Source organism: Cydia pomonella, chromosome 19 (genome assembly GCF_033807575.1).
Source record: "Cydia pomonella isolate Wapato2018A chromosome 19, ilCydPomo1, whole genome shotgun sequence".
NCBI classification, from domain to species: Eukaryota; Metazoa; Arthropoda; class Insecta; order Lepidoptera; family Tortricidae; genus Cydia; species Cydia pomonella.
In genome coordinates, this window is record NC_084721.1 from 3,177,938 (window position 1) to 3,204,057 (window position 26,120).

General features: G+C 35.3%; 1 protein-coding gene across 1 annotated transcript in view; it reads left to right on the top strand.

The window, feature by feature from the left end:
• The first annotated feature begins 439 nt into the window (after positions 1 to 439).
• LOC133528081 (hemicentin-1-like) overlaps positions 440 to 26,120 on the top strand; it is a 246,913-nt gene continuing 221,232 nt past the window's right edge. The window contains exon 1 of the mRNA XM_061865294.1: positions 440 to 702. The gene's annotated coding sequence lies outside the window, so the exon portion shown is untranslated. The remainder of the gene's footprint in view (positions 703 to 26,120) is intronic.

A 26,120-nucleotide genomic window follows, 5' to 3' on the forward strand; every position in this document is an offset into this window, starting at 1 on the left:
GTAGATAGGACGTGTGGCAAAGCACGTTTCACCGCTTTTGTCCTTTAAATTTGTAAAAATAAAGTTTTAAACAATTTATATTTCCTCAACTATACTTATTTTATCTATTATTGTTTAATGTTATGTTGGTAGATGAAATTATTTTGAAAAAGACTCACCACTTATTCAAATTAATCTGCATTAAGTAAACTAATTTTTTTACAGCCAATGCCTTGTTTCGCATTGCCTTTAATATTATAAACAACTTTTGAAGTGTTAAGTACAAATTATACTCGTATCATGATTAGGTATCGCAACATCACAATGTATTTCTTCCACTACAAATACAACACCTACGCCGCAGATGTTCGGACCCATCCAAAATAATTACGGACATAAACATAATAATAAACATAAAAAGAAAACCGCCTTTACTCTATGTCCACGTTTGCTGCGGCTCTGCGGACCAGTCCCGAGAAGTTCGTCACGACCAACGCACGTCTGTAGCGTTCGTTACTCGCCTTCGAAACGAGTCGAAACAACTTTCCGCGTGTGTTTTAGTGACCAGTGGTTCTAATAAAAAAAAGTAGCCAGTGACAATTCGAAATTCGATTTTTAGTGGTTAAATTAAAAAAGTGAACAGTGACAATTTGAAATTGGAATTAGTGATGTGATAAGTGCGTTAACTTTTAAGTGGTTTTGTAAGTGAGCGATTTATTAAAGGTATGTTTATGTAGATAATTTATTCATAATAGCTGATGTCTATATTGGTAGTGGTTTCGATTATGGTGGGTATAATGTTCTACTGCGAAATAATAAATCAGTCTGATAAGTCACTTATAAAAATATACTTTACTTAATTAAGACGGGCGTTATACGATGTTATTTGTTACTTTTTAGATTTTTATTACTTACATAATCAGGTTTATGCAATAAATTTGGAAAATGAAAAAAGTTTTCCGTATTTCCCATGGGTACTTACAATTTTTATGGCTACATTCTAATTAGAAGAGCTATTAAACAGAATGAAAAATTTGTGGTCCCTTATTTGTCAATAAATTAATACATTAGCATCAATGTGAACTTTTTGGTGTAACATCGTGGAATTTAAAAAGTTCATATGATATTAACGCTATTTATTTAAACTTTATTAGACAAAATATATGAAATAATGTACAAATGGCGGACTTAATGTCAAAGGCATTCTATACTAGTCACTCATAAAGTCCAATAGACCAAAAAAAATACTTCTACACTAAAAACTTATCTAAACTCATTGGCAGGCAATTTAAAAAATAAATGAACTTAAGTAACAAAGAAATAAATTTTGCTTGATATCCTAAAACTGATTCCGAAACAGGTAGTTCGTACTTAACAAAATAATTTGCTACTGTTACGCGAAACATTACATTCAGTGTAATAGAAAAACCTTAAAGAACCGTGTCCCGGATAGTATGGGTCCTGGGCCATAACGAGTCCCGAAGTCACTTATAAATTATTAGATAGTGCATAGCCTATATCGATAGAATATATCGTTTTTATGAGCGTATTTGGTGGGCATACCTTGTTAGTAAAAAAGTCAACTGCGTTATATTAGGGTGGCATAAACCCATTTCATTTGTAAAAATATCGCCTATAATTTATCTGTGAAATATTAGAGGGCACTGTAATTCTCCTTGCAACCAGAGAATCTCTTAGTGGTGACACTGGTAGCGGTCAAAATATAAACTTTGACCGGCCAAGTCTCTGGAAACATGGCAAGGAAATTTGGTGATTTAATGCGTTCTGATGCCTCTGGAGTGCATCTTGGACAGGAAGACATGTGTACGACGGATGTATATCGAGGCCATCGAGGTGTTCATGCCAGCTCTTGGTACGGGATCAATCCAAAGATGACACTGGCATCCATAATAATCTGAAATGTTGTTTGTCTGCAATGTCACTGACAAGACACAAGAAAGCTGTAAGAAAATATGCTTTAACTGGTTCTCATTTTATTAGGAACTGGTATTTAGGGTATGCAAGGTATCTTCTCTTCTTACAGACCAATAACACCTCCATCAACACACATGGGAGACATATTTATAAGGTTTGAGAGTACTGATGAAGAATCTTCATAGATATAAATGTCCATTAAGTCACCAGTGTTGGGTTGCCTATAATAACAACCCACCCCACTTAGAATAACAATGAAACTATTTTTCCGTGAATGCACTCGTTAACCCCTACCTGTTAGTATGCGATTCATTAATGGACGCACCATGGCCCAAATCGGGACACGGTTCTTTCTCAATTACAAAAAGTGACTGATATATATATTTTTTTACAATAAAAAAAATAGAAAATACATTCATTATCGGCTCGGTAAGCTCTCGTATTACATGGGAAAAAATATTCAAATGGTTTCTTTGAAGTAACAAAAAGTCGTTATCGTTAACATTTTCCTAATGATCATAAACCTTGGGAAATTTTTAGCAATTTTCGGCAACGAAAAATATGCATATTTTATGTGTTTGAAAAGGCAAGCCAGTTTTGCTGGAAAACCCTATATTGTGTTTAACCCTACCAATTTCAAACCTTTGAAACTTGCATACGTGAAATGAATATTAAATGCCTAATATTACTGTGAGGCTTTTGTGTTGAAAAAAATAATAATTCGACGGACGTGTTTCATTGTATATTCTTTGTTTCTATACTAAAAAAAAAAACAGTTTTTTTATTAATATTTCGTCGGCAAATAATATTCTTGACCAATCTTTTTTTTAATGATTGATGATAATCGGTTTAAAAAGAATATTTTTCAAAAGTTTATCCGCCATTTACTATAGGATAATTTAAACTCTAAACAGAAAATTATCACAAAAATTGTGACATATCCAAAACGATGTGTCATGTCATATATTGTACGTTTAACATGCATATACTCATCAAAACGATATGACAAAAATATAAAAGTTTTTATTTCATGACTACTATATTCAAAATATTTATGACACTATAAATAGTAAGCATATGAGCCTAAATGATAAATATGTTGAATATGTCCTAAATATAAAAGAAAATCTAAAAATATATTTTTTTTTTCTTTTTGCTCTTATGCAAACCAATTTAAGTTGCGCATGGCACAAACGTATTCTCAACAGCGCGCAACTTCAGAGGTGTCACAATGGTGTTGTTGACGCTGTATGAAAATTAATTTGCTGTGACCACATACAAAAATATTTCGGTTTAAAGAATTTTATTCCTCATAAGAATTTTTTACAATTCTCTATATTTCGGTTTAAAGAATTTTATTCCTCATAAGATTTTTTTTACAATTCATTATATTTCGGTTTTAAGAATTTTATTCCTCATAAGAATTTTTTAACAATTCACTTACATGAGAATTAGAAGTAAATAAGTTATCATTGTACGGGTGAGCGTATGCATGCGTATTTACATTCACACAATGCAAACAAGTGCCTTAAACTAACTTAAAATATATACATATTTCTACAGTTTTCATTTAGTGTAACTAGTGTATTTTAGACAAAATAACTTAATGGTAAAGACACGGTTATAAAAATCGTTAGTCAACATGTGTCACTTTAGCATCAATATGCGAAAAAGAGCTTACATAAACAGGTACAATAAAAAGATTTCATTTGTGACACATTTCGGACCTTGTCACAGTGACAATAGTATGATTTTTTAGTGACTTTCATGTTATCACTGTGATAAGCATACATCGTTATCGCGGGAGCAAAAACAATCCTGTAACAGAATGTCTGTTTTGTATAAACGGAATATTCTGCCTACGCATTCTAAGCCTCTTAGATGTGCTTCATACCTAGCATGAAGTTTTCGTTTGAATCTAACTCGTATTTCAGTATGTAAAAGCTTATGAGTCTACGTGTCAACTTGAATAATAAGTCACTAAAGTATTTAATTTAGATTTTCATAATAGATGACCAATATTGTTCTAAATTTTCTACTACTACATTTTGAACTCCAATATGTACCCATGTACATATTAACGTATCTCGATAGAAGTGTCACCTTTGTTATTGTTTATTTGTCACGATCTATCAGTACTGTCAAATCGTTGTTACTCCCGTGATAACGATGTATGGCTGATAACTGATAAGGTACCAAATGGGTTACCAATTAAATCATTTGATTGTACCTGTTTATGTAAGCTCTTTTTCTATATGAATTGTTTTGAGTTGTGATGTGATAAGTTCCCATTTATCGCACAGTCAAAACAATTCACATATTTATGTTTAGGCCCCTGTAGCCTCATTCATGATTGCGTATTTTAAGTCTCTAAATTATACCGAAATTATATTGTTTCTATTCAAATATGGAAACACAGTCAAGTAACAATAAAAACCGGACAAGTGCGAGTCGGACTCGCCCACCGAGGGTTACGTACTTTTTCGTATTTGTTGTTGTAGCAGCAACAGAAATACATCATCTGTGAAAATTTCAGATGTCTAGTAATCACGGAACATGAGATACAGCCTGATGACAGACGGACAGACAGACAGACAAACGGACAGCGGAGTCTTAATAATAGGGTCACGTTTTACCCTTTGGGTACGAAACCCTAATTAATAATTATGAAAACCACTAAATATTTCATATTATTATGTTGACGCAAAAATGACGAAATTTAACATACAGGCAGTTTTTTTACAACACTACAAATTTAGATAAATTACTTTGACGCGTAGAAAAATAAATATTTGTTACGTGAAATACGCTGTTAAAATACAAAAAGATGAAAGTCAGTTAGACGTTTCTGTACTGATTGTCAAGTATATGTATCAGCTAACCAGAGAGGTTAACAAATGATTAATTATTACGAAAATACTAATTGGAATCATACTCTATGTAGCGTGACGTCATTTATCTGTCAACAGCATGAAATGTACTGGCTCTGATTATCACCGTGATAAGGTACAGAAATCATATTCCTTGACCGTACAATTGGTATTACATTTGTCTTAAATTTAAGTTTCCGAATGCAGTTAAATCTGTTTGTTTCTGTCATCAATCTCACGATTACACCTACTGGAAACGTGTGGTACGAATATTTCGGTAACCCGCCTACGCCACGAGAACTGTTGCTATCACTCAACTGTCACTTTTGGCACTCCTGAGTTTCTCTCCGAAATGTACTCAATAAACAGACATCGGATTTTAGGGGGTTAAATTTAATGACAGGTTCCTATACCGATGAATCCAACTATCGATGTTTTTCCCACACTGATCGCTTCCAGCTTTGTTTGTGTATTTCATATGTCAGAACTTAAGATAAGATAAGATAAGAAAAATAATTTATTACATTATTACAAGTGAAGGCGGCGGTGGTGGCCTAGTGGATATGACTTCCGACTGTCAATCCAGAGGTCGCGGGTTCAAATCCTGGCCGTACCAATCAGTTTTTCGAAACTTATGTACGGAATATCACTTGATATTCACCACTAGCTTTTCGATGAAGGAAAACATCGTGAGGAAACCTGCGTAGGGAACCAGCCCAGCGTGGGGAATGTAGCCCAAGCCCCCTCGCGCATGACAGGAGACTTGTGCCCAGCAGTGGTACGTTTATAGGCTGAATTAAATATTATATTATATACAAGTCAAGGTAAATAAAAGTGTGTCCTATACGAAATTATAATAAGTTTTTGCTAAAAATTTAATTTTTGGTACAATATTTTGTACATGCCTGTATTTTTCTTACCACAAGCAACTAATACTCATTGAGACAATTCTAAAAACTCCTAACACAATTAGGTTGCGTTGTTTTATCACAGAGTTCATATGGCCACCTTCTGTCTGCATCATCAGATCAGCTCGATGGTGCCATAATATTGCATAGTCCTCCAATTTACATATGTATGAAAATTTTCAGCTAAATCGGAAATCGGGAAGTGGGTCTTTAGTTTCCAATATTTGACACTAACAAAATAACATACATACCTACTAATGGCGTTATTCATAAACGCGTTACTGACCTAAATTAGCTATGAATCGTTACTTTGTCATTTTGACTTATGTATTTGTAAGAAAGGGATAAAACATAATTTAACTAAATCAGGTCCGTACAGTTTTATGAATAAGGGGGTAGGGCAAGTAAAAAAGCGGCCAAGTGCGAGTCGGACTCGCCCATGAAGGGTTCCGTACATTTACGACGTATTAAAAAAAAACTACTAACTAGATCTCGTTTAAACCAATTTTCGGTGGAAGTTTGCATGGTAATGTATATCATATATTTTTTTTAGATTTTTCATTCTGTTATTTTAGAAGTTACAGGGGGGGGGGGACACAATTTTTTTCACTTTCGAAGCGTCTCTCGCGCAAACTATTCAGTTTAAGAAAAAATTATATTAGAAACCTAAATATCATTTTTGAAGACCTATCCCATAGATACCCCACACGTATGGCTTTGATGAAAAAAAATTTTTTTTTTAATTTTATGACGTTTTAAAAAAAAAACTACTTACTTGATCTCGTTCAAACCAATTTTCGGTGGAAGTTTGCATGGCAATGTATATCATATATTTTTTTAGATTTTTCATTCTGTTATTTTAGAAGTTACGGGTGGGGGACACACATTTTGCCACTTTGGAAGTGTCTCTCGCGCAAACTTATCAGTTTAGAAAAAAATTATATAAGAAACCTCAATATCATTTTTAAAGACCTATCCATAGATACCCCACACGTATGGGTTTGATGAAAAAAGTTTTTTTGAGTTTCAGTTCTAAGTATGGGGAACCCCCAAAATTAATTGTTTTTTTTTTTTCTATTTTTGTGTAAAAATCCTAATGCGGTTCATAGAATACATCTACTTACCAAGTTTGAACAGTATAGCTCTTATAGTTTCGGAAAAAAGTGGCGGTGACATAATCGGACAGACAGACGGACATGACGAATCTATAAGGGTTCCGTTTTTTGCCATTTGGCTACGGAACCCTAATAAAAGCTTGTAAAAATCACATTTTACGATTCGGCCAATGTAAATTGTAAACAAGACGTAAACGTAATTAACCTGATGAGTAGGCGCTCATTTGAATTGCAAATTTTCGCACCTTATCTTCTATTCGCGTTTTAAATATTCCAAATACACACTTTGTATTTTGGATACAACCGCAAACTTAAACTAGACGTAGGTATTTAGTGCTACAAAACAATTCGGAAAGATTTGTTAATTTTTGAAAATGTTTTGAGCGGCAATGTATTCCTTACAATATAGTCACTTATGATAATTGGCTACTTGACTGTTTTTTGTAAATAATGTCAAACGATCTTGATTTTCCTGAGGATCAAATGTCTATGTAGGACTCATGGCATTTAAGCAACACAAAGGTCTGAAATGAGAGTTGAAGTCTGACGCTCGCACTCGACGATTAAAACGTCTCTAACAAAATGATAAGGTGATGTGACGTCACATCATATAATCTGTCCTAAATGTATGGAAGTTCAAGGAAATTGCCATTTTGACCCTGAAATATTGCGTTTATGTGTATAGTTGTCATACAATTTATTTTTCAATAAAATGTAAGGAATTGTATGGTACCATTTTCTTTTCTATTTTTGAAAGACAAAAAAAAATTTTTTTTGAGACTTAGGAGCCTTGTATTTTTTTATAATCTCAATAAAAAAAAATTCAATTCCACTTTTTTATAATGAATGGCTCATTTTCGATCCATTTAACTAAATTTTGTTATAATATTCAACATGTGTCAAGTACCCAATTGTGACGTCGCGTCATCAAATGTGATGTCAATAAAGAAAATGTAGGTACTTAAGATAAAGATAAAGTAATATAAGTAGTTTGTTTTTTAAGTCGGCATATTACAATGCGCTTATGAACGTCAAATAAAGCTACGCCTATAAACAAATACCTAATAAAAACCGATCAATCGTGAGTCAGCCGAAAAAAAAAACCTACAAATTTCCGTTCCGTGTTCCGTGAACAAAGTTTTGTACGGGCCATTAAAAATTTAAATATATATATTTTTTAGTTAATGTTTATTGCACAAAACATAAAAATACTGTACAATAGTTGGACTTAATGCCTAATAATATTGTACACAATTGTGTGACGATACGGAACCCTCAGGGCGCCTCCCACTCGCACTTGGACAATTTTTTTATTAACTTGGAAAATAAAGTAATGTTGAAAATAACAAATAGGTATCGATCGTGCCATCCAAGATGACGCGTGGATTTATCAAATCTAACCTTTAATAACATGACATTACGAGTTAAGGCACGCGTCTTTGGGAATGACACGTTCTATATGTATCTACTTATCTGGAAGATCTTTATCTGATGTTCTGTCAAAACCCAGTTTATTATTCTAAACGTCACTCGAATGAATGCTTACACAACTCGTTCGATCCTAAGATAATGGCCTTGAACTCTGGCCAGTATTCAACGAACTTGCAAATCAGCGTTTCCATTCTATTTCATTATTTGGAATGTATAGTCTGCCTTTTAGGGTTCCGTTTCCGTACCCAAAGGGTAAAACGGGACCCTATTACTAAGACTCCGCTGTCCGTCCGTCCGTCCGTCCGTCTGTCTGTCACCAGGCTGTATCTCATGAACCGTGATAGATAGAAGTAGATAGTTAGTAGATAGTTGAAATTTTCACAGATGATGTATTTCTGTTGCCGCTGTAACAACAAATACTAAAAAGTACGGAACCCTCGGTGGGCGAGTCCGGCTCGCACTTGTCCGGTGTTTTTGTTTTATTAGCCTGTTTGAGTGTCCCACTACTGGGCAAAGGACTCTCCCCTTAATTTCCACGACTCCTGATTTGGTATTTCCTAATTTTAATTAAATTTGTTATCTAAAAAAACGAAAATTATTAATTTATTTTACTACTACTACTACTTAATGGCGCAGCGACCCAAAATGAGTCTTGGCCTCCGACACGAGTACACGCCAGGTCTCGATCCTGTGCCATCTCCCGCCAGCCTACCGGGCGTCCCAGGCATGCCCTTTTAGCGCCGCGATCCTCCTCCATTCTCAAGACGTGGCCAAGCCAGCGGCGACGGTGAGCTTTGGTGAGCTTTTAATTTATTTTATTATTAGAAAATTATTTTATTATCAACGAAACCTTTATCGTTTTTCGGTCGGCCTAAGAGGAGATGGCGGGACGACCTGGACGCATTTCTCAGCAACTGGACGGATGCTGCACTTAATCGGCAAAAGTCCAGTGGGTAGGCCAAAGGCCAGCAGTGAGACCCTTTATAGGTTCGTTAAAGAAAAGTTTTAATCGTTTAAATGATAAAAACTATGTTGACACTGCGAGCCCTGATCCCATGAAATTGAGAATCTATAAGTATTTAGCAGGACTTTAAAACTCTTTTAACAACCGGCCCAGTGGGTAGTGTCCTTGCCTATGAAGCTGATGGTCCTGGGTTCGAATCCCGATAAGGGCATTTATTTGTATGAGGAGCACAGATATTTGTTCCTGGGTCATAGATGTTTTCTATGTATTTAAGTATTTATATATTATATATATATCGTTGTCTGAGTACCCACAACACAAGCGTTCTTGAACTTACCGTGGGACTTAGTCAATTTGTGTAAAAATGTCCCTATAATATTTGACTGTGAATTTGTGATAGATACGGGCATAGTTATTAATGTTACCATATAATTTAGTCATGACCTTCATAAAAATTGCCGTAACTTCCATGAATAAAATATAAACCACATTATATTTTATTCATGGAATATTTAATTTGATGTTTAGCCACGTACTCAAATGAGGCTAGGTTCTAAAAGCTGTATAGGTATACTTTAAATAATGACTAGCAACATAGGTAAGAAATTACTCCATTAAATTTATTAATACCTAACACTAGTTTATTACTGGGGTGACTCATTTTAAGAGTCATCAGTAAGCTCAGCCGATTTTCAAATTTCAACTTCCCGCACAAACGGAATTTCGTTCTCATTTTAGAACTACGTGTTGGATTGTAATGAAACTTTGCACATATAATGACATGAGGTATATCTAGGGCCGAAATTAGTTTATTATAGCTTCAGATTATAAAACAATCGAAAGAGAGCAAAACAAGTTTTGTATTAAAAACTTAAAGTCGCTGTATTTTTTTAACAGTTCTGAAGCGACATAAACTAATTACAGGCAATAGATATATATATACCTTATCATATTGTAAGTAAAAATTTTTGGAGAACTGAGCTTTTTGGGGACCTTTAAAACGACATGATTATATTGAGCGCATGAGCTGAAAACGAGCGCGCAATAAGAAAGCCGATGTGTGTAATCACCAATGCACAAGTGTTTTATACGACGTTTTTCAAACTAGCGATAAAAAAAAACATATTAATTAAATTCTAATTATTGAAACATTAAATATCTAAAATCTGTCATACTGCCTGCCAGCCCCTCGACCCTGTAGCTGGCGGGGACCCGGCACCCCCCATTTAGCGTTGTAAAATCTACTCGACCAATTTAAGAAGGCTCCGCTTTCATACATATTAGCAATCAGTTACCTTCTTAAGTCCGTCGGGTTATCATACATTACCGTAGAAGTGCTATAATACACTGAAAAAGCACGCGTGTTTAATATATAGGATTATGAGCCTAAAAGCGGTTCAATAACTTCCACGTTACGAGCAAGTATGTTGAAATAGGACATTATAATACAAGTGCGAAATATAGGAAATTCGCACAAGTATTGTACAACGTTTTACAGTACATTGGCCATTCACATTTTCGACATAGTTACGTAATGTGAAAATTATCGCACTAGTGCAGTAAAGTAGATATGTACTGTACAATTGATATAGAAAGAAAATAGTGCAATCAAAATACCAGACATAGATTTAGATTTAATTATTTCATAATATGAAATTACAATATAAATTATATTAAACTAATCTATATGAATTTATACTATGATCGTCAAAGAAATATTGATTATATACAATTATAAAATGTCTAAAAATATAGGTACATACAAGTCATCATTAAAAATAAATTCTTCGCAACGTCAAATAGTAAAAAATTATGGGAAAATGGCGGCATATATGTATAATATATGTTAGTTGAATGTTTATGTCAGAACTAATGTTATTTGATGACCGGTCTGGCCTAGTGGGTAGTGACCCTGCCTATGAAGCCGATGATAGATAGATAGATAAAGCGTTTATTTATTTGCTGCAAATACACACACTTTAGAAACACATAGGCAAACAGAGCAATACACAATTAACAAAATACATAATCAATTAAAACAATAAACAGAATCTTATATTATAATAAACATAACAGGAATAGTGGAATAGTAGTAGTTACAATGTGTGCATTGCAGTAACAACAAAAGGGTGTCGACTCAGCTATTCGCTTCACTCTTTCGAGCAAAGCACTGGTATAGGGACCGTGCGCGTTGGAGGGGTCTGCCATCTTGTGGCCTGAATCGGAACCATAAACATGCACATTTACACGTCACGTGTTTTCTTGTGCATAGTAGGTTCTGCCATCTTGTGGGCTACATCGGAATAAAAAACATCACATTTACGCCTGCGCCAAAAATCTGACGGCTCCTGTGCTGCCTCCTACAGTTCATGCACGCTCCCTATTCTGTCGGAACCCAGATGTGCGGTATTCGATGGTCCCGGGTTCGAATCACCGTAAGTTCTTCTTTTTCAAATGTAATGTGTTGTGGCATTAATACATTTATTTTCTTTCATTCTTTCTAGCTCGGGGTCGATTTGTGTTAAATTGTCCTCAGTATTTATAATATTACTTTAATTGTGCGGATAGGTTTGTATAACCGTCCTTGTGTAGCATACAAAATTGTTACTTCTACAAAAAAGTTCTGTATACAATTTTAATTCAGCAAGTAGTTAGCATGTCTAACTGTCGACCATTATGTATGTTATTACGTTAAACTCAATAATAATTCAATAGCATTCAAAGATTTCAAAAGTAAAGATAGGCCCGTTAATATAATTCCGACCGAACATTCTCGTTTGGTGTGCCTCGGTGGAATGCTACAAAGCAATGAGGGTTATGTTTAATTTCGTCGCTAGGGGCGCCAGTGTAGACCTGTAGACGGAGGTCTTTCTAAATGTCAAATGCATAGAAAGTTTTGGTGGTTACAAGCTTTTAAATCGCGAATTTTCACTCCTTATTCATATGTGTGGTAAATCTTTTTCGGTTTTTGATTATTCATGGTAAACATACGATATAGGTAGTTCAATAAATGTAGGTGGTTTTGGAAAATCGCCAATTAACATATATCCATAATTACATTAACCAGGTTTAAAAAACGAAACACTTACTAAATACGCAGGCTTGATCCTGCTCACGTCTCCTGAATCATCCTGTATATTACATGCCTACCTAGGGCAGTAAAGTAAGAAATGTCTCAGACCATATGTAATTGTCAGCCGAGGCGAAGTTGAGATCGACAAACATGCGATCAGAGGCTTTATATTTACTGCCCGGGGTTTGTTTGCTATTTTTCTGCTCGACGGAGCTGCAAAGCGGCATATTTGTTAAGCGCAGCGGGCCGAAAGTTGACGCTTTCTGGAGGGCAGCAAAATCATTTCTTTACATAATGTATTTACTATAAGTATTGTCAATGGGAGTAATATTTCTTGCTTTATTAAGCATGGATTTCCGCAAAGTAACGCCTGATTCTATTAATTATATGGGAGTGATAAATTTTGTTTTAAAATCGGGTATTCTCCATATACATTTTTTTCACTTTAGTGAGTATAAAACATGATAAGATAAAAACGTTAAAACCTTTCGGAAGCACCTTACTATCGAAGTTAATAATTTAATCAAAAATATCTATATAAAACCCATTAATTACCAGTGAAGATATTAAAACTCTAGACGCTTGATCTCACCGACACCCAAAGAGATTATTATTTAATGCATACGATCGGGGCTCTATTCCGTTTGTATTATTGACAGCTCATGACATGGCCTATGATAATGCGTGTGAAGCGCATTAAAGGTGACGTTCGAATGTCCAACCCAGTTGCATTTTTGTTGTATCTGTAAATTTCCTTGATAAAATGAGTGACAGAATAAACGTCATAATCGCGGCAGTGATGCGACGAGTATCATTAATTTCAAAGGAAATTGACAAATAGAGCGGCTGCAACAATAAAATCTCAACAGTAATGCCACAGAATAATAGTACAGTCAAGGTATTAAATATCGACACGAACAAAGTGCCAAAAATATGTACACACTACTTTAATGTAAGTAGGCAATAAGGTCGTGTATACATATTTTTGGCACTTTGTCCGTGTCGATATTTAATACCTTGACTGTACTACCGTATAGAAATGACACTTCCTACAAAACCGAAATTTGACAGCGTTTCAGGGACGAATCATGCTGTCGCTTTCTAATGTATGGCACTATCCCTTTCGTCTATTTAGGGTTGTCAAAATTCAAGTCATTATCTTATCTGTGGTCGTGCACGCATAGGGACGTCAAGTTGTGCCAACCGTAATAATTGTTCGTCGCAATGCTGAGCCGAACGGAGCCGAGAATACCCGAAAGGATCATTGTCGAGCCACTCAGTGTTGTCACATCTACCAAATTTTCGGTAGATCTACCTATTTTGCCTGCGTTCTACCTATCTACCTCCCTCAGCCTGAAATCTACCTATTTTTCAAAATGGTACAATTGTAAGCAATTCTCAATACATGAGACGGAACATTACTTAATTTCTACCAAATCTCGATTCGATTTAATGAAAGCTTGCCAAAGAAACAGATTATACAAGCAGGTTTATTACCTACAAACAATGGAAATCCTAACTTTTGTTTAAATTTCTTTAATAAACACGTGTACTAACGTCACAATATTAAAAACTCATAAATAATTTGAAAATTTCTATAAGTACACATTTTTAATCATAAAAACGTACTTGCTATTAAGTGGTACATCTACCTGTTTTTCATTTCAATACCACCCATTTCTACCTATTTTTGCACCCTGTTCTACCACTTCGGCAAAATTGTATGTGACAACACTGGAGCCACTGGTCATGCAGCTAATCAGTTGACATTGACACCCAAACGTCTCTAGTCAAGATTGCACACAAAGTTCTCCTTATAAATAGATAACATTACTTAGTTCGTAGACGTGACTATGAAATTTTTGAATTTCGAATTATAATCGTGCGATGTAACGATGCGACGTTCGAAATATCGGTATACATTAGTGTGTTTAGTTTTATTTACCGTAAAATACCTATGTTACCTACTATATCAAAGAGCTGTTTTCAAATATGTGGAATAAACCCCAGTCGACTAAAATATCCAAGTAAACAATGTTCTCACAAATATCTGAACACGACTATATTAAAGGCGTTAGCGTTAGAGTGTATAATTGTATGTAATAGCCATTAAATTTAATGTCTTCATCTGATGCAGTAAATATCAAATAGGTGACTTTATTTCCACTTTTGAACATTTTTAGGTTAATCGTTTTAATTTATAGAATTATTAAAATGTATTGTAATCGTTCCCTTTAAAGTTATCCGAATGTGTACCCAAGAGGTTCTTAATTTTTTGACGGGCTCTTATGTAGGTACCGACTGGCTGGAGCGCATTTTCAATGTGCCTATACATTATGTATGCCAGAAGCGATGGAGTCCATCCAGAGCCGCCGTACAAATACGAATGTGGAATGCGCTCCAACTCCGCCCGTTCGGAGGGAATCGGTAGTGACCCTGACATGTCTGTGAAGTTGGCATATCAAAGTCTAGCAGATCACATTTTTATTGAAGTTCTAACAGCATGTACCATAATTCTAGAGTTCCTGATACTTCTGGATAGTTCTGGCGTTTTTAACATAAAAACCAGTACTATGGATTTTTACCAAATTATATGTTAACGTCTTCACGATGTCTACGAGTTCGATGTTCGAATCCTGTAAGTCTATGATGGTCGTTGTTGTCTACGCGATAGCGTGATAAAGACAGTGTCTGTCACATTCGATCGCGCGGTGTTAAAAAGGGAAGGTCATTTTATCACTTGGATAAAGCCATCCATCAAAAGCCTGCTTAGGGGTCAATAACGTCAATAAACTTTTAGGCTTATAGACACTTCATTATTCCGCGTTTAATTGGGCGATGGTGTGTTGGTACACACACACGCATCTTGGCCGGCAGACGTAGCCATTTTTAGAGTTCCGTACCCAAATGGTCAAACGGGACCGTATTACTGAGACGTCACTGCCATCCGTCCGTCCGTCCGTCTGTCACCAGGCTGTATCTCATGAACCGTGATTGCTAGACAGTTCAAATTTTCACATATGATGTATTTCTGTTGCCGCTATAACAACAAATACTAAAAACAGAATAAAATAAATATTTAAGGGGCCTCCCATACAAAAACATTTTTTTTGCCGTTTTTATAAATAATGGTACGGAACCCTTCGTGCGCGAGTCCGACTCGCACTTGGCCGGTTTTTTCCACTCCCGCTGCGGGAGCTTTATTTCAAAATTAGCATTTAGCAGTTTTCTACATATTTTCGCATGACGAAATCGAGCGTTCGAAAAACATAAATCGGCCACCTGTCACGATTTATCACAAATATTTGTTCCTTCTATGTATATAAGTATTTAATGTCCGTGTAAAATTATCCTACAATATTTATTTAATAATAACTATTTTTTACTTTTGTTAATAAATTAACATTATTTCTGGTATAATGTTAGAAAATAAGAAACCAATTTAATTGTTAGCATACAATTATGTATACCTAAGAAAAGTATGGTATTATGCCTTACAGTTCCAACACAGGTAAAAGTACATCATTATTCATATACCCTGACATGTACTCACACACACACGTACATACGCACGCACTCACACACACACACACACACAAACACAAATGTAAATTAAATAGTTATTAGCTTAAGTTTTCTGTTCGTTATTTTACTTTAACCTACAACTTGGTGCATTCACAAATTGTAAAACCGCAATACCCATATAATTATATTACATACCCGACTATGACATTAGATATTGAATTTAGTTAGTAACTTGAAATACTGCTTATTGTGGGAAACTGATTTTTATACATAATAAAAGTTCCGGTCGTTTGACGTTTAGTTATTTTATGAATTTGTGTAGTACATGTAAGTTTAATTTTAAATCTCATATTGTGTTGTTACTAACATAGTTGTAAGTTCGTGTAATACTAATAAGTCTATGGATAACAAAAGTCTGAATAAATCAATTTATTTCATAACTTTAAAGATAAACACGGAATTGTAGGAAATCCCAGCTCACCCCGTAGTAGGGGTGAGGAGGGATTTCCTACTAAGGTCAGTTTTGAAAATTGTTGGGTCGACACTTTGGGATTATGAATGCTTGATATTATTATAATAGCTTGATTTCTTATTATAATATATATTTACGTAGCAGTAGCCTGTAAAAACATACTCGCCCCTCTTTCATCCCTCCTCACCCCATTCATAACACAACTGCCCTCGTAATTCCTACTACTAACGGTACATGCTTTTATCGCTGACTGTGCTTTTCTTTCCACAGGCAACTAATACTCGTCGAGACAATTCTAACAACCCCAAATACAATTAGTTTGCGTTGTTTTTATCACAGAGTTCCCATAGCCACCTCCTGTCTCCATCATCATATCAGCTCCATGTCATCATAATATTACATTGACATCCGATTTATATATGTATGCAAAATTTCAGCCCAATCGGAAATCATGAAGTGGGTCTAATTTAGCTTTCAAGATTTGATTCACACTAACATACATATTAACAGGGCAAGTTAAATAAAAGCTTGTCAACATATCACCAACCATCAAATCAAACATACATAGGTACGGTCTCGTGAGGTTATTCGGATCAAAGAGAATTTTATTATGTTATTTATGTTTCATACGGAAAGCCATTTGCCCAAATAGACCCACGTAGTTGTCCCACGAGTTTTGCGAGACTCGTGAAATATGTGGCTAGATTTAAAATAGTATACAATACTGGACTGAAAAGCTCTCTATTATATCACGATTTCAAAAAATACTTATTATAGTTGATTACAGCGTATTGAAATGACTGTTAGAGTTGAGTTGGGAGCACATATATTAAAAGTATGCAATTATAGTTTAGTATACGGAATCTTAACACATTCACTGCCAGACAAAAAACGGCGCACTACCCCAGAAACCGGGAACCCACCTGGTGGGCGCTCGTGAACTTTGTTCAGATGCCGGGCAAAAAACGGCACACTACCCCAGAAACCGGGAACCCACCTGGTGGGCGATCGTGAACTTTGTTCAGATGCCGGACAACCCGCTGAGCGGGTTGTTTTGTACGCAGCTATAGACCACCGGTTTCTGGGGTAGTGCGCCGTTTTTTGTCCGGCATCTGAACAAAGTTCACGAGCGCCCACCAGGTGGGTTCCCGGCAGTGAATGTGTTAATTCAATCATTACAGTCGACGAGTAGAAAAACATAAGTATTTAAATCGCGAATTTATTTTGTTAAATTTATTTCCGACATTTCGATGCAGGTTTCACTGGTCATGGTATAATTATATTTGGTTACGGGTCAAAGTTCGATAATTTACCTAACCGTAGAGCAAACTATGAGTTGCATCACTTTAGAATGTTTTTACATCAACATATTATTATAAATGTGGGCCTACAGTAGTTCAGATGTATCAAGTCGTGTCATCATTTTTATTCACACCCACTGCCCACAATAACCCGCGGTCACATTAATAGGTACATAATATTTATTTATTTATTTATAAATTTATAGGATTCATATTTTATATATTTTTATTTCTTAATTTTTGTTCTTTTATTTTTTATGTTTCAAAGCTTTTATAAAAAGAAAGGGCAATGACCTAATTTCAACTGTTTTTTAAATTAATTTATACTCACAAAATTACCTCAGTTAAAGTTTTATCGGCGCCTCAGAAGTGCCGCAACGAATAGTGTAAAAGTGATTAATAGAAACTAATAGCCTTTAGTATTTTAACCGAAGCTCGTAAAGATAAACAACGGAATTTGATACAGTTTATCTACACAGTTCGCGGCTGATTCTGTATTAACAATTCGATACAGTTTTCATCTCATTTTGATACGACCTTTACGGCTATCACAAGTTCGACATACTTGCTAGCGCCTGCGTAACTTACTTTCTTTGCATCTCGCTTGGAATACAGACGACCTGTCTGGCCTGGTGGGTACCCTGCCTATGAAGCCGATGGTCCCGGGTTCAAATCCTAGTAAGGGCATTTATTCGTGTGATGATCATGGATATTTGTTCTTGGGTCATGGGTATTTTCTTTGTGTTTAAGTGTTTATATATTATATATCGTTATCTAAGTGCCTAAAAGCCTTATTGAGTTTACTGTGGGATTTGTGTAATAATGTCCCATAATATTTATTATTATTTGTATCTCCTTGGATTTCACGGGCCCACAAATCCCGGTCTTTTGATAGGCTTGTGTGGGGATCGGAATAGATCCAATACGTAGAGGCCCCTTGGAGAGCTTTAATCTCATGTAGAACGCATGCTGGAACCCGTTTACAAGCGCAACAATATATTTATTATTGTTTGCGCTTGACGACCGGTTTGGCCTAGTGGGTAGTGACCCTGCCTACGAAGCCGATGGTCCCGGGCTCAAATCCTGGTAAGGACATTTATTCGTGTGATGAGCATGGATATTTCTTTTTTTAAATATTTATTTTATTTATAAATATTTATATATTATATATATCGTTGTCTAAGTACCCTCAACACAAGCCTTATTGAGCTTACTGTGGGACTTAGTCAATTTGTGTAATAATGTCCGTATCATATTTATTTATTTATTATTATTGTATCTCCTTGGATTTCACGGGCCTATAAATCCCGGTCTCTTGATAGGCTTGCGTGGGCATATAGATCCAACACGTAGAGCCCTTGAAGAGCTTTTATTAATATTATTAGTGTGAGCGAGATTTATAGAAAATAAGTTACGTAGACATTAGCGAATATATCTGTTTGAACCTGCTATGGCAGTCGGCTAAGGCTACTTGATGTCACGCGCACCAATAAATGCGAGCGAAATTACGAGACGACTTCTGAATGCGTAGCCAAGATGCCAATCGTTTACGCTCTACAGAGAACGCAACGCAACTGTCTCTGTCGCACTAATATGGAAGAGGAATTAAGAGATAGAGAGAGATTACCTTATCGTTTGCTACGGAGCGAACGATTGTTATCTTGGCTAACTAGCCACTTGATTTCATTTTCAGCACCAACCAACGTGAGCCACTAACGGTAATTGGTGCTCAAGGTCAAGTCCATATCGAGATAAGATGAAAACCAAAACAGTTTTGAATGTTTCACGGTTAGTTTCTCTAGACTTAAATCGACCGGGATATAAAGCGTAGAAAGCGAACGCAGCCGACGCGCACGAATGAGAGTAGACCGAGCGCGGTCTACACAACTTTGACACCCACCCGCTATCTCCAGTTACCCGTGAACAAGATGCGTGTAACTGCGTCGAAATATCGGGACCTCAAAACAATACAAAAGGTAATTACGGTTTATATCCCGGTCGTTTTAAGTCTAAGGTGAAAACCATATCAATTCGTAAAGACAGAATCGACTTTTTATCTACCTTCTTTAATTACTAGTTTACTACAACTTTTTTTACATATGATAGACAAAGTGTGATTAGAATCTATATATAAATTCAGATTTGATGTAAACGATTGGAATGTGACCAGAAAATAGGTGTGTTCTTACAACGGAATAATTTCACCATTTGTTTAACAAATGGCGGTGTAGACTTCAAATTAATAGCATGAAATTTAATATATTATGACATCTGTATACTTAGGTTTTGTTAAAGATGAAATGGTTAAAAAGTAATGCTCATTTATACTTCTGAGTAGATATCATTGTTAAGGAAACGGAAGAAATATTTTCTTGTTTTATAATTTTTCATCGATTTAAGCCTCAATGAATGATATCAAACACCGTGTTTTTTTTTATTTCTGTTAATTTCAAGGGTGCATCCCTGAGCTTAAATTAAGTAACTTTTTCAAAGACACCGGTATTCTAATTAACTCCATTTTGGAGGTAATCAATACTATTTTTTTATCTTATAAGGCTCTTACGAGCGTGTACATTTGCCTAAGGGCCTGTGTTATTTTTTGAAAATTAACTATGCCATTTAGTTTTTTTAAACGTACTTACCGATACCCCGAAGTTAACGTAATTCAATAAAAACACGATGTATCAGTAAGTAAATTGTATGTTCTTTTATTTTTCTTAATGAATTCGTCTTTATTTTCACTAAACGGGACTAAGTCGTACACGTAGCCAAACAGTTTAAGAGTAAATCAATCAAATATTTGTTTAAACGTTATTGCTACAAAAAAAATAGTACAAATGGCGGACTTAACGCTTTAAGGCATTAACTACCATTCAACAGTGTTGACCGAAACGTGAATGCAATTAACCATTAACCATTACAAATTGAACCGTAAACTGTATCCGTCCGTCACGGTTTACGGTTCAATTTGTAATGGTTATTGGTCAATTGCAATCAACGTTCGGCCAACACTGCCAGTCAACCATTGGGCTAAACAATCTGTACCAAACTGTCTCAGTTTGGTGCAGGATTGCAAAGAGTGGGCATGAGAATAGACACAAGAATATATAAATATTGATTATATTTCATAGTTTTTAACCGACTTCAAAAAAAGTGTTTGTCGTTATCTGCTTGTTATTTTGTTGTACAGTCGCATCACATATATCGTATATCGAAGCGGCCTGGGTGCTTAAAAATATCTCGGCCTTTCTACACTTTGCTTTATGTAAGTTTTTAGACACTTTTTCGTAAAATGCATATTTTAGAATACTTGGCTATTACTTTCATTTTCTTATTTGTGATAGAGAAAGAGGCTTATGAGAAAAGTACACTACAAGTATACATAAAGAGAAAACGTTTTTCCACATCTAAATATTTTTCAATCTCCATGATTTTTTTTGTATGTTATTGACACAATAAAAAACTAGGTTTTATAGATTTTCCTTTTTTTTTAAATTTGCAATACATTTTTTTTATAAAAAAAATGCGAAACCTATGAACCTAGAATGTATAATGCTGAAGTAACCGACTTCAAAATCAAAGTGATCTGTTAAGATTTAGCTAGTGGAAAACGTATATAAACGTTATATCTCCCGAAACGGAATTTCATAGAAAAGTACTCTTATTTCGCTAGGATTGCAAAGCTATTCTTCCCTCTTAATTAGGCTATCAATCCCGAAAGCCTAGTTCAATAAATACAGAGCTGTAAATATTCTTAATCACAGTTACTAACTCAGCGGTCCTTGGTTTTCTCCCGATTTGTACGAAATAAGGCGTTTACCACTGGGTTATCATCTTTTTACATTAGTGATTTTTGGTCAGCAAATTACTAACATTTGGCTCAGGTACAATTTGGGAATACAATTTTTTATACACGAATTTAGCTTTGCTTTTTGCACATTTTTTGGCAATAGATGAATGACCTGGCATGAAAAAGTAGAATGAGAAAATGACGCATCTGCACTTGGCTCTAATAAAGTCGCATAGATATATTGCTGGCAACTCCAATATATTTGGTGGCATCTGTACCATTGAAATATAAGCGGGGTACATTATAAAGAAAGATATCAACAATCAAATTATGTTAACTCAAATATAATGACACAGTAATAAGAGAGAAGTAAATACATGTCATACGCAATAATACGTGTAGATTGTTACGTTGCGTAACAATAGAAGAAAACTCCCACGAATAATCGTTTACTATAGAATTTCTGTAATTTGTGTCATAAAGGTAACTACATATTTAGTTACCTATAAATGTGATCGCGGCCGGCAAAACGTCCGACTTTGTCGCTTGCCATAAGGACGAGATTTTCTAGTATTGTCGGCACTAATAGTAGTGGATGAGATTATGTATGAAAAGTATCTAGCAATTGTTTGCTCAAATCCTGGTGAGGACATTTAATTGTTCTCGAGCTATGGATATAATGTGATGTTAATACCAAATTTTCCATTATTATTTACATTTGTATGGTAAAATAGCTTCTCAAATTCTAATTCTTCTTCTTTACGTGTCTTTTTCATTTGATGGATGCCCAGTAGGCAGTAGGAGGCAGCGGCGTTGACAGCCCTGGCACACATTAGGTACATTCTTATTCTATTATATACTTATCTTGACTCCATCTTATTAAGCCTGAAAATTTCTTTAAGGTCTAAACATACGCAAATTTTACGCAAAATTAAAGGTTTTTGGAAAACGAGGTAAAGTGACCCTTGAGCGTCGTAGAGCGTTATTTACCCCCGAAATGTGTTTATGGCAGGAAACAGACGGGGAGGCTTATTTCCTTCGGTTTCATTAATAAAATAAACAGGACAAAAATGAAATTGAAAGGGTGGTGCGAAAATTAAAATGTACCTATCACAGTCTGATCGTAAGTCTTATGACCGGTGCCTTTCTATGTAGTAGATACCTGATTGTTTTACAAAGGGACAAAGTTGTTCGTTAATCGCTTGCGCTAATTGATACCCGAGCAAGCGAAAAAATCGAAAACTGGAATCTTGAGCGTTGCGAGGGTTAAACAAATTTTGCCACCAAGTGAAACACAACATTTTTTACCACAACAATAAACGTTATTAAATATTTATTATTCTGAATCATCATTTAAAAGTTATTTCTACCAGCCAACATAAGGAAACAACTCAAATATTGCATCAGATTACTTTGCCACACACGTGGATAAAAATGTTAGTTTCTCATCAGTTTTTGAACAATCAAGTGAGCCTTTATTTATTTATTTTAACTTTAGTCCACGATATAAAATTGTACAAATGGCGACCTAAGCCTTAAGGCATTCTCTACCAGTCAACCATTGGGGCAAACAAAAACTTGTAGTTACCAGCTTTCCCCGCTGGGGCCCATTTTTCGAACGGTTTTAGACTAATATTATTAGTTCACGAACTGTCAAGTCATACACAACACACTAATAATATTAGACTAATACCGTTTGCGAAATTGGTGTGGTAATTTAACGCATATGCAGCTATATATGGCAGTTATAAAATATTCAACACAGCTATTAAAGTTCAAATTTAAACAAATATTTTTATGATATTCGATAAAGGAGTGTTCAATCTGAATAAAGAAGCGCTTTTTGAATTTTGAAGTCTGTAAAACATGCTCATAGTTATATGTATTTGTTTATATTCACCCGAGTTAACGGCAAAGCGCAACACCTATGTTTCTATAAACCTTAATACCTGATGTTAAATGTGACATTATCTATGAAAAGGGACCTTATTGTCGGTGGCGCTTACGCCATTATCAACGATGCTCCCATATTATAAACAACGCCGCGCTACGCAGTGCGGCGTAAGCGCCATCGACCATAAGGTACCTTTTCATAGATAATATCACAAATAGTACTTAGTTAATTGCAATTGACCATTACATTACATTACAAATTGAACCGTAAACCGTAACGGACGGTTACAGTTTACGGTTCAATTTGTAATGGTTAATTGTCGATTGCATTAACGTTTCGGCCAACACTGGTATAAATATATATATTATATTATATTGTATATATTTTATTAGTGTATTAGGTATTCTTTTAATACTTATATACGAGTAAGTAGTATGTAGTATGTGTGTTTGTGTTTAATAGTCTCTATATTTAGCTCCATATTTACTGGTACTTACAAGCCTTCAGCTCCAGGAACTGTCACTTTGCTCTGTACTCGTGGTTTTTTGACATTGATAAATTATTTTGGGTCCAAAAGAGCCCGTTCTTTACAGCAAAGGAAACCCAAAGGGCTAACCGCTAAACGATTACTCTTGAATTTGTAACTCGCATTTTTTCTGAGAAAGGGTTGAATTGCTTCAATTGTAGATATCTGTCGATTGCTATAGTTTCAGAAGTCATTCAAAAATATTACGGCAGTGGTTAGAGAAGAAACCTTAAACTACGTCCAAAAGAGAGGTATGGGTACTGTGAATGAAATCTCGCTTTGTCTGGTGGAGCTCAGAACAGCGGATATCTTTCCAGATTCAGAGCGAAGCCCAACTGGGGGAGTACCGCAGCCAAATAACACTAGACCCTACTCAAAGTGGTGTGTTCCTGCCGGTGAGAAAGGTTGCCAGAGCTCAGCGGAGGGTTAGGGTCGGTAACGCGCATGTAATATCTCTGGTGTTGCAGGCGTCCATATGCTACGGAGACTGCTTACCATCAGGCGGGTCGCATACTTTTGTTTGCCACCGACGTAGTATAAAATAAAAGTAATTAGGGTTATTATAAAATTATAAAAAGTAATTGAGTTTTTAGACACTTTTTCGTAAAATGCATATTTTAGAATACTTGGCCATTACTTTCATTTTCTTGTTTGTGATGGAGAAAGAGGCTTAACTAGGCTATCAAATCCGATTCAGTTCCACTTAGTTCAGTAAATAACTGCTCTAAATGTAAATGTCAAGCCCTGTATCTGTTTATTTCCGCAATAAAGAAAATAAAATATAACGGGTTAGCAGTAATTCACTAGCAACGTGCTAGTGAATTACTGCTAACCCGTTATATTTTAGTTCAGTAAATAACTGCTCTAAATGTAAATGTCAAGCCCTGTATCTGTTTATTTCCGCAATAAAGAAAATAAAAAATAAAATATAACGGGTTAGCACTAATTCACTAGCACGTTATTATTTCGCGGATTAGCGAAGTAATATTATTGTTTTAATTACTAAGATAGATAAAATACATTTATTCGTGACAATCACAAAACATGTAGGAATATGTACAGACAATAACAACAAGTAAGGAACAAATCATTAAGTGTGCATCAAGAAATGGACCCAATTTGGCATAATGCTGGCTTAACCAGCGCTGGTCATAGGGCCCACATAAACAACTAAGACCTTGCTTACAGTACGGACATTTTGAGAAGTAGCCCACTTTTCAAAATGTCTGGATGATTTATTAATAAACTATCACAGTTAGCCGGCACTGAATTAAATTGCGAGCCACAGATAGTGTACATACTTGATGAGTTGGTAAGGTAAAGTTTTCTCACGTAACCGTGGATACTGTTCCTAGTCTAGGCAAATATCCGTTGCTGAATTTAACTTCATTGAATATTTGAACAGTAGCTGTATTTACACATAGTTTTTGGGGCCTGTTTGACTCATGGTGTTATATGTACCCTTACCACGAGTTTGACACGGACATGTTCGCTAGTACATCTGACGTTGGTGCAAGCAAGATGCATTGCGTTTGAGTTAACACAGTCGCTAGCGTTAAAGGATGCGTAAAACTCACGAGTTTCACCACGGTTAGGGTTTTTATTTTTCATTTGCTTATTTATTTATTATTTTAAGTAACAAATTGCACCTTACAGCTAATGCTAAGCAGCACCAATTGCAACTTAAAGCAACGACACATGAACAGCTAAAACACAGGTATTCATAATGGTATGGTATTCTCAGGCATCTGTCTAATATCCTCTTGGATTTCATTATCGATCGCCCCGTCAAACTCACAAACAAATCGCACTGTGGCTGCGCCTCGACCTTTATACGTGATATCACCATTTTGTCTGATACCGGAAAGTCAATCTTGGCCTATTATTACCTAAATACCGATCAGTAGTCTGCCACCAGTAGAAAAAAGGGGCGCTAGTTGCGCTTTTTTTAAAGATTGACTTTTTATTACATCTTCCTATAAACTCAAAAGATGTTTAAATCATTGACAAATAGTTAGTTTTTAAAGATGATTATAGCACAAATAAGTTATAAGAATACATTTTTTTTTATCTCATTAATACGTCTTTATTGTTAATCTAAACACGTCACGGATTGACTGAATAATAATTAGGCAAACACCCAAAAACCCTTTTTTATTTATTTAAATACTTATGTGGGTCAATTAGTTGTATTCATAATCGTAACTATACTCTTTATAAAGACTTTATAAGTCACAATGCACTCTTTATAAATAGTGGATTAAAAATCTATATCATTTTCGAACATGCTCACAAAATTCACGAGAATCGATTCATAAATGCGACTTTGAAAGGAGT